Source organism: Metopolophium dirhodum, chromosome 6 (assembly GCF_019925205.1).
Source record: "Metopolophium dirhodum isolate CAU chromosome 6, ASM1992520v1, whole genome shotgun sequence".
Taxonomy (NCBI): Eukaryota; Metazoa; Arthropoda; class Insecta; order Hemiptera; family Aphididae; genus Metopolophium; species Metopolophium dirhodum.
The window spans coordinates 35,422,454-35,434,028 of NC_083565.1; the positions used below are offsets into that span (position 1 = coordinate 35,422,454).

The 11,575-nt window shown below is 29.1% G+C and overlaps 1 long non-coding RNA gene across 1 annotated transcript; it reads right to left on the reverse strand.

Annotated features, from left to right (window-relative positions):
• Window positions 1-1,782: 1,782 nt before the first annotated feature.
• On the reverse strand, window positions 1,783-7,451 carry LOC132946341 (uncharacterized). The gene is made up of 4 exons (XR_009664700.1): window positions 7,372-7,451; window positions 5,235-5,318; window positions 2,704-2,831; window positions 1,783-1,861 (listed from the first exon to the last, which is right to left on the reverse strand). It is a non-coding gene; the product is annotated as an uncharacterized LOC132946341 (long non-coding RNA).
• Window positions 7,452-11,575: the final 4,124 nt, after the last annotated feature.

Consider the following 11,575-nt stretch of genomic DNA (forward strand, 5'->3'; position numbering starts at 1 on the left):
TTTCATAAATCAATATTTATTACAGTTAGCCTTTATGATTTGTTTGAACTATTAGTACGTATTTTTTTTGGCCTATTATTACAACACCGTTACCAATATGCGTTTTACCTACCAAGTGTGTAAATAAAGAATTTTTTTTGTAAACCAATTTGAATTATAATTTATTAATTTAAAAAAATGTTAATAAAAACGTTTTCATTCAGTATTTTTTTGAATTTTAAGTGCATACTTTTGAATATTTCAGTGCATATATTTGTCTGTTTTTAGTGCATACATGCAGGCAAATATTTAACACTTTTTCATTGCATTAAATTCACAGCCCTGCTAATTACTTTTACTTCCAATCATAATACCTACCACAGTTAATGTTAAATGTCAAATTGTCAACAATCAACTGCTTCTTCTACTTGATAACACTAAGAGGATGTCAGATTTTTAGCGCACCATTTATTTCTCTCTCTGACCCAAACATTTTAGTGTTTTCTTAATCGTACATTTGGTATGCTACGCGTGGGTCAAAGATGGGAAACAAATAGTGCGCTGACATCCCAACCGGGAACAAGTTTACACGAGTGAGCTGGGTATGGCTCCATCATAGATAATAAAGATATGGATAGGACATAATGGTCTTATTAGCGGTCTTCGAGGGGAACAATAAATTGAGGCCAAATAAAGTATACTTATATCGAGTATCGACTATCGACTATCAATATAAAGAAGCCTCAATTGCCTTCCCGTCCGGGAACGCGGCCTCAAATGTATTTAACATAGGCATGGACTATCCATATCTTTATTATCTATGGGCTTCATCCATAGCATGGATTAAGGTGTCAACAATCAAAGGATCAACTTGATAATCAAACACTTAAGTTTGGCAACCTGCATCTCAGGATCTTATTATTCAAAGTGTCCTAATGAGTCATAAGAAGGTTAATTAGGTAAACTTATGGTTAGTCGAAGCCAAAGAGTCAATAAGGCCTTTGCAATTCAAGATCTTTTCCTACGTATTCGGCATTGTTAACATAACTATTCTACCTTTACACTTTTTCTTCCGCCGTCTCTCACAGCTATATACAGGTTCAGCCACTCTCATTCCACACCTCCATATGATCGGTATTCTGTCTATCCATCTCTTCTTCAGTCTTCTCGTCCATCATTTCTCCCCTAAATTAACTTCTATAGCCACTCTCACTATCTCTTATCATACAGTGACCGAACCACCTAAACCTATTCTCTCTTGTTTTCACTACAATATGTACACTACCCTTAATTAATTAATTTCTTATTCTATCCTCTTTTGTACCTTAACACCTTACTTATTATTCTCATATCTGCTACTCTCACTCCACTTACCTACCCTAACCTTACATTTCTTTTTCATCTTTCCCTTTCATACACCAAACATTCTGAAATCCTGTTGACCCATTTCCTTATCTTCGCCATATCACACACTTCCTAATTCCTATTCACTCAGTCTCTAGTTACCTACAAGTCATCGTACTTGATTATCGGTGAAAATATTTAAATATCATTGAGTGAATTCCCTACTCGAAAGAATTGCTTAAAAATATATCATACCTCACCAATTTTCTGATTTTGAACACGACTTTATTGATAGCCCGAATAGTGTTATACCAGTATAGTTACAATACAAATATTGAAAATTTTCGGGCAATACATCCCCTGATCAATTAACTATAATAAAAAAAAACCTACTGAGAAATAAGAAAATACATACCCCGTGACGGAATCAAAATCTGCTACGAAACTTAGCCTTCGAAACACTGAAACGTTCACACATTTCAATCTGCTTATGATATATTATTCCCAGTTTGAAAATGTTCACTGACGAATACCATTTCTGAAATAACACGCATCTTATGCAGTAAAATGTTCTACAATATTCTAATGACCTATGCGTTACAGTCTACAGATATTATATAAACCTACCAATAAATACCTAATATTAATTTTTATTACACAGAGTTTGTATTTTTAAATGTTGTATTCAAGGATTTATTAGTTTTATTTGTATACCTAACAAAAATTACATTTATTCACAAGTCAGTTATCAACTAGAACTCGACTACGAGTAAGACAGCGTTTGGATTGTTCGGACTGGCGTATAATTTATTATTATTATACATTGCGCCTTTGGTAGGCAGTAGTAAACGTATATGCTTCTACGTTACTTAGTTAACAGATTTTCGTTTGAGGTGTTCTCTTAAAACCCAAATATTTAATGCCCGTATCCCGTATGCATATAAAATGTATGTTTCACATTTAACGAAAACTAAAACTATCGTGACGGAACTGAATTACGAAGAACGTATAAAACAAAAATAATCGTCACCAAGTGATAGGTATAATCTGCTATGTACTTACAAATCATATTAAATAACATTAATCATTATGTATTTTCTTATTTTGTTAGGTAGGTATAAAAACCTACCTTCCTACTTATAAAAGCATTACCTAATCATTGATTTAAAATTTTAAAAATTATTCTACTATAACAATAAATTAACAGTTGTAGGCAAAGTATTATAATTTAAGGTATTTTTCATAATATCCTAATTTTTGTACACCTATAACAACTGGATTTTAAAAACTACTCTACGTCTAGCGGGTATATACGTTTGTCTGACAATAAATATTTACATTAGGTCTACCGCGTCAACAGAGTAGTAGGACAAAACTTACGTAATTATTTATTCTTCCGGCGAAACGCGGTCCCTTTGAGTGTATAATATTGTCTAGTGTCAGAGCTGTGCGTCTCCGTCAAGGAAAATGCAGCGCGCGTCTTCATATATCCGATCCAAAAGTTCAGTCTGGAAGTATTGAGATTAATGACATTTATTAAAATAGGCACCTAGCTTAATATGCTTAATAGCACCTAACGAAATATGTGAGTACGTATTGGAATCGGTGTTCGTCTCAAACGATTGTCATTTGCCATAGATTATTTATAATTATAACCTAACCGTCCCAATCATAGAAAATATATATATGGTCCTAACCGATGGATGATGGATATTTTTACATTATCTTCAAAAAAACATTTATTTGTTTCTACTAGACGCAAATGCAGTAAATTGAATTCAAATTTATAATATAGATAACGGTTTTTTTACTTGGTAACTATTTATTTATTACTTGGTTTATAAACAAATTCTAATTGATATAAAATAGTAATTATATAAAAATAGTTTTATTGATCCCAATATTTAAAAATAATGTTTCAAATAAAATAATAAAAAAAATTTAAGAAATACCTATTAAGTAATATGTATTACCTAAATAACAAAATAACTAAATAAATTCGTGTTTTTTTTTAAACATTTTCACGTCCCCCCTCCCTTACGAAATGTTGTCACACCTCCTTAGAGTGGTGCGCCCCTTAGGTCAAGAGCCCTTGAAATAGTGCATGTTAAAAAATCAGCCATAACCTCCCCCCCCTCCCCTTGACAAAATCATTTGACTCATTTAGCTTCTTTATGAATTAAGAACGATACATTGAACGTACAAAACTGTACCTACCTACATAATAGTTATCAACCTATTAACCCATCAATAATATTATATTTTTTATTGTGTACACTAATCGATTGGTATATACAAAATAACGTTAAGTTATAAATAGGACGTGGATTTAAATGCATTAAAAATAAGAAAAATGCCTTAAAAACACGATTTAATGCACTTATATTACAAAGCTTAATAAAATGGCCAGAAAAATTAAAAGTCCAATTTAAACGAATATAAAATAGAATTTATATAAGTGTATAGGTAGTGTATTCGTTATATTTTGAGTTTCATTATAGCACATCAGTCGATCAGATGCTATTTATTATTTTAAAATAAAAAAATTCGACAGTAATTCCATATTGGCAAGTGTTGTTTTCTGTAACTGAAGACTGAAGTTATAGTATCGAACACAATGGGTACGTAAAAAAATAGAAATATAAAAAAAAAAATTACCTTTATTTAATTGTATTTAATTTTTTTCTAATAAGTTTTTATAAAATTGACTTTATCCCATATAAATGTTCTTATTTAATTTTTCAATTCGTCGATAATATATGAAACGAATTCTTTGCTTGGAAAGCAATGTTTTAGAAAATTCAGAAAATGCAGTTTATATTTAAATATTATAAATAATAATTTCTGATGCATTGATGCGGAAGAGTGAGGGGGTGGACAATCAGCCGAACCGAAATCTAACATCTTAAACACTTAATATAAACAATTTTTCACACACGCGTCATGGTATGAAAATAAAAAAATATTTATACCGATTTTCTGCCGAAAAAATAAATTACTTTAATCTCAATATTATTTATTAGTCAACGATATCTTTGCTCAGAATCGTTTTTCGTTTGTTCGTTTTGTATTTTAATAATTTATACGTGGATATATTATTATTACTAATGATTATAGTAGTTGTGTTTGTTTTATTTCCTTAATTTATTTAGTACTATACCAATAAATTATATATTAATTAATAATTTTTAAAACATTGTGTTCAAAAAAAATGAAAAAAAAATGTGATTTTAATTAGAGTCTTGTAATGTACCTACCTATATTTAAAAAATAAATAAATATAATAATAACTGTTGAACTTTTAGGGACATAATTGGTAACACATTCGTGTATGTAGTATTACACTATTTATATAGGTATATATTTATAGACCTATACGAGTATATGAGTAGGTATATTATTCATAAGTGCGCACACGTCAGGATAGGCAGTTGACCATTCCGTGAATATACTTTTATGTGTACATGGTTATACATCCCTAATCCCTATGATATAGAATATAGATATTAAGTGAACATTAGAAGTTAAGTATGTGACACTAAATTAATAGTTACCTATAACTTATAACGTTGTATTTGGAAAAAAAATTACCAGTTATTAATTAAAATTGTATCTTATGACTATTATCAGTTATAAGTCATAACATATATTTCTATAAATTAAACCAAAATATTTATATATTTAAATTAAGTACCCTGTATAGGTATGCACCTATTAATTATAATTATTCTACAAACAGGGACTGGAAAAACGACGACGGCGTTTATATCTCGCGTGTTTTATACATTTCTAGTCCGGAACTAAAATATGCGCCTACAACACTTGGATAGCACATTTTTCGTGACATTAAATATTTGTTTTAAGTCTTAAAATTAAATTTAAGCCCCAAAAGAATATAAGAACAAACTTACTTTAATTATCGACTCCTTCGGCGGAATCCGTGACGTGTGTGAACTGCGACGCCCATGAGGAAACGCTCCAGAATACAGCCAGAACTTCGAATATTGTGATTTATGAAAAATAAAATTATACGAAACGCAGTAAGTTTTTTGCTCATATCTTCTTTGCTTATTGAAATTTTAGAATTTTTAATCGACTGTGTCTTCTGCAACGACTTTGAGATTTGCCATAGATTAAATAAATAAATGATAGATATTATACTAGGTACGTCAATATGACGAATCCACGGATATAATATAATGCAAATTTTTATATCAAAGAGTTCTGTGTTAAGGAACAATTTGTTCATTGAAATTTGATATGACATAAACCAAAATAGTTTATAATTTTGAATTTGAATTATAATAATATGATATAGGTATTATTTAAATTATTATTTTCGTTTATCAATTTAATTATTGATTAAGGTGGTGAATAGATATCAGAAGCACGAGAATATTTTTATAAGAGCATATTGTATTTTATGAATTATTAAATAAAAATGTGATTACTGGATTTTAGAGTTAACATAAACGTATACAGTAAATTCATCAAATACTATAATACCAACTATATTTTTACAATGATGTGTGTGTTTTTTTTTTAATATTTTTAATTATTTTTTCTTGTGGTTTGTGTAAACGATAAGTATTCGTAATAAAGATTCAATTTTCATATATAATATTATATTATATTCACTCAGTATGTAATCATATGTTTATTTTTAGTTTAATTTAATTGTAGGTATTTAGTAAATAATAATAGGTATACGAAATTGTGTTTTCGAATAGCAATTTATTGTTTGTATTAATACCTACACCATAATAGGGAACTAAAATTTTGTAAATGATGTACAAATGTTATTTTGGTGTTTTAAGGCTGCTGTAAGATCAATTTATGAGAATCCTTGCATTAAATTGTTAGGATTATTTGATATGAATAATTATTTTATTACATATAGGTTTATTACATATTGGTAAGTCGATCAGAAACTATATTTACACTGAATGTTAATAGTAAAAAGCTATTAAAAAATATATTAATTGTATTTATTTGTTAATAATTAAGACTTAAATATGAGCAGTAATCTTGATCCTATCACAAAATGTTTTTTAATTATTTTTAATTTAATTTACATTTATCCCAAAGTGATCTCTGCATAATCATTCAATGATGAATTTAATAGTTACATTCTCGGTTATATTAATTGGATTATAAATTAAAATAAACTACAGTTTCCAGCTTCTACTACAACATTATTTTATATTTTATTTTATGTTTTTAATTTTTTCAACGCAGTCTGCACCTTGTGTTGGTGATTTTACACGTAATATAATAAAATTGATACTAGTGATGAGTAGGTAAGTACCGTATTGTTTAATCAAATTATTTACACGATTATTAACTAAAAAAATATCCATGAAGTATAAACATCCGCATTTCTATAAACTATAAATTCATAATTGTATGAGCTATACATTTTACATATATTTTTCGAAAAAACTATTTAAAAAAACAAGAATAATTCCTATTTTATGTCACACGGGTTGAACTAGCAACTGACTGCTACGACAACTGTGCAATTTTTTTTAAGCATATTACGTTTTGAAAACGTGCAGAAAAGAGTTTGTTTTAAGACTGTCTGTCTTGATAACAACTAATTTAATTTAGAGTGTATTGTTATATTATATTATAATGAAATTAATAATTATAGTAAAATATATAATTGCAAGACATTTAATACCTATATCTATAGCCATCTAGGGTATAAACTACACTAAAAAAGGTGTGAGAATGCTAATAAAATATATGAGGTGTATAATGTATTTATGTATATAAAAATATAAGATATAAAGATTAATAACATTATATTGTTTTAAATACTTCGCGCAAACCTAAGGTGATACCCGGTGTGCAAAAAGGTGCGTATTAAACTTGGCGTGGTGAAACGAAGACGGTCTCGCGTATTTTATACATTGCGCTATTGGGATTAAACTTATAAATGCTTCTACGTCACCTAGTTAACAGATTGTCCGTGGCAATGAATATTTAATTTAAGTCTAAAAAGTAAATGTAAAACAGTAGGTAATAATATGAAAACAAACTTACTCGTAAACATCTACTCTTCCGGTGAAACGTAGCTAGAGTGCCGCCATCGCCGAAGAAACAGCTATCTTCATCCATCTTCATCTAATCATCTCACTCCGATGAGCTAAAACTTGAAAGTATCGAAATATTTTATGAAAATAACCTGATCAAACGAAATTTGCGAGTTTGTGTTACAACTTATCCGGTTTAACGAACTGTCCGTTTATATTTGTAGCCTATTATTTTTTTGTTCACTGAAATCAAAATATACAATATATTATATTTATAATACAATAGTATTTCTGAAACTATTAGAATTGTTAACCGTCGCCGACGAATTTCGACAATTGACGACTGCCATAGATATTATAAAATATATTATGCCATAGATATTATAATATATATTATGCCATAGATATTATAAAATATATTATTTACCAACAAAAGTAAACGAATATAAAGTTACACTATTTTAAAAATATTATTCGTGGGTAATTGAAACGTCTAAAATATATTATCATTTATCATATACAAATACGATAATAAACAAATAATAATAATTCAACTTAACCGGCTACGGTATTAATAATATTTAATAATATCAATATAAATATAGTATACAATATCCTAGGCTGACCAATCGTCTCCACTTAAAATCGTTTTTCGTATACTATGATATTATATCATTGAATTCAAATTTAACACTATCCATAACAGTCACCCACTTGTAACCTACTGTTCAGCAGAGTCCGTTTTCGAGAAAATCGATTTTGGTTTTTGGTGCAACTCTAAAACAAATGACCGTAGGTACATTAAATTTTGACTGAATGCTTATATTAGCATTTTCTATACACCATAACATTTTCCAAATATTTTGACTTATTTTGAGCTGTTTACGGACATTTTCAGTTTCCATTTTATTTTAGTTTTTTTTTCTATAAATATCAATAAAATGTTATTTGTTGGTTAAAAAAGCTTGAAAATTTAATAGAAGGTTCCAAGGTTATTGTTTCAAAGGCAGATGACAAAAATTAAAAATCCTTAGTCACGGTTTTTATTTATAAGAATTTAAAGTTCAAATATTGACAAAATACGGAAAAATCACGAAAATTATCAAATTATTTTGAGTTGAGAATTCATAAAAATTTTTCTTTTTCAATCTAAGATTCGAAAATGTAATACAAGATTATCCATAAGTTTACCTACCTATATCAAAAAAAAAATGTCTACAAGAAAGTCAAATTAAATTTTTATGAACGTTTGAAATTCATATTTTTACAACATTTGATATTCACTCGATTTCTCATGTAACGATTTTCTTATTTTGTTGTAATTAAAAAACGTATGACTGTAGATACTTGAAAATTTCACTGAATGTTTATATTAGCATTTTCTATACACGATAAAATTTTGAAAATAATTTGATTCTTTTTGAGCTGTATACGGACATAGTCAGTTTTCAATTTTTTTAGTTTTTTTTTCTATAAATAACAATAAATTTTTATTTGTTGGGTAAAAAAGCGTGAAAATTTAATATAAGGCTCCTGATATATCGTTCTAATAGCAGTTGAAAAATATTAAAAATACATATTATGCACAATTTCTTTTTATAAGCATTTAAAGTTCAAATTTCGACAACATTTATCAAATTTATAATTTATAAATTATTTTGTAGTTAAAAATATATAAAATGTTTAACTTTTATGGCTAAGGATTGAAAATTTAAAACAAGGCTCCACGTAAATAGGTTATAGATAAATTACTTTATTCACAATAATATCATCAAATATACTTGGTAAAATCATAGGCTGACTGACCGTTTTCGCTCAGAATCGTTTTTCTTATACAATGATATTATATCATTGAATTCAAATTTAACACCATCCATTACAGTGACCCACTTGTAACCTACTGTACAGCAGAGCGACATCCACTTACCCACCTTTTTTTAATTGACCTCCCTTTTTATTTAATTCCTGATAAACGAGTTTTGGATAAGTACCTACCTACATAATAGGTACCTGTCCTACCTATATTAATTAAAAACTATTTTTAACACGACGTATTTACTTATTATTTTTGTCTTTTAGTTTATCTAATTTTCTATGATTAAAATATGTTTCCTTTATACCCAAATAATTTTTAAGTACCTACAAATAATATAGAACTCAATTTTATTTTAACAATAAATACTTTTATTAATACAGTGTTGACTTTGTAGATGGGTAGTAATAAATTAACTGTACATTCAGGATTACATGCATTCAGGTGAATAATTATAAGATTGCAATGATAGATGTAAGATGTAAGATGTATTGTTGATTCATCAATACGATGCTGGGTGGACTTGAGGACTTCCCATGTTCAGCGACCGGCGTCGACCCGTCTTGTGGCACAGCGGAAACTTCGTACAGCTGACTGTTCGACAAAGACACTGTAATATTATTTGAAAAATATTATTTCTACTTAATCGTAATAACTGGGTATAATGAGTTTAATATTATATTATATTACAATAAATATTAAGTACCTATATTATTAGCTTCTAATAATTGGGACGTCATTTTTGTAGATATTGATCCGGACAAAATGATGCTGGCCCAACGCTATGCCATGGTTTATGGCGTACTTATCCGATGAAATTGTTGGAGACTTTTTCAAACTGGGCAATCTGATAAACGGTGACGTGATCGTTACTTCGCGGCCATCATAGGGTAGACCAGAATACACAAAAATGTAGGTCATTGGGCTGTCGGCTGTATGTATGATAAAGTCCTGGAAGTGGGAATTACAATAGCCCCTAAAATGCTGTTACACCTCAACCTTAATAAAAACAAAGAATGATTAAAAAATGGCAACGGAATCGGCCTACAAATCTGAAAATAAGTTTATGGACAGATAACTTCTCAACGTAATATTATGACCGATCCACTAATAACTTTCCATAGGTATATCAGACCTATGTGCGACGGCTGCTCACCAACGTATCGACATCCACCAGATAACTTTGGTAAGTTTTCAAACTATACCGCTCATTCTTGCGGAATGCTAAAGAAAATTAATTTATTAGATAAATATTATACTATAACAATTTTTAAATATAGACGTTTTCAACTCACAGTTATGCAGATGGATGTCGACCGGTTTGGGAGCGACGTCTGATACGCCATTGTTCTAATGAATTCAAACATAAATAATATATTATTATAATATTTTTATATGTATATAGGTAGGTACGGTTAGGTATATTAAATTAATTAAGTAGGTACTATATTAATATAGTCTATTAATTATTTTTTTACTATAATTTTATTATATTAAAATATACACAATGACTTATAACTTACATTATTGGACCGGACATACAGCAACGTCGGGTTGAGGTACCTATCCATAAACACATTTTCATCAGCTAAATATAATATAAAATATAAAGTAAAGAAATGCATAAAGAAAAAACTGTATTTATTCATACTATTTTTAATCAAAAACATCAGAACAAGATAATGCTTTCTTGATAAATTAAAAATATTTGAAGATTTTATTTGTCATACGTTTACATGGCAATAGTAAAATTCTATTAAACCTATTAGGTGCGTAAACAACATTTATTAATATGACAAATATTTAAAATTTCAAAAAAGGGGGACCCTCGTGTTAATACCCCTCACTTTGTTTTTTGGATAGCGCTGGGAGTTTTTGTGCACAAACGTCGGGACCTGGTGCACATTTCTGCACAAACGATGCACAAACGTTTGGCACATTCAAAAATCCAAATATTCAATGTGGGGGGGGGGGGCTACCGTATCAATGCCCCCCCCATTTTGTTTCAGGGAAAGAGCTTTCAGTTTTTGTGCACAAACGATTGGACTTGGTGCACATTTCTGCACAAACGATGCACAAACGTTTGGCGTGGTCAGAAGTTCAAATTTAGAAAGTGGGGGGGCCATTGAAATGGACCTCAGTTTCAATGAAAAATCTGGGGGTGCTAAAGCCCTTCTATTTTTTACATGTTATTTAATGTTATGGAAATCAGCTTAAAATGTAAATTAACATGAACACATTTGGGGGTGCTAAATTCAAAATTCGGGATGCTAAGCACACCCAAGCCTCCTTCAAATTGCGCCTATGCATGTTAGTCCAACCGTTCTCAAGCGATGTGAGAACCATAAGAAATATAATTTTTATTATGTTGATAAGTACCTATACTGAAATATATGGAGTT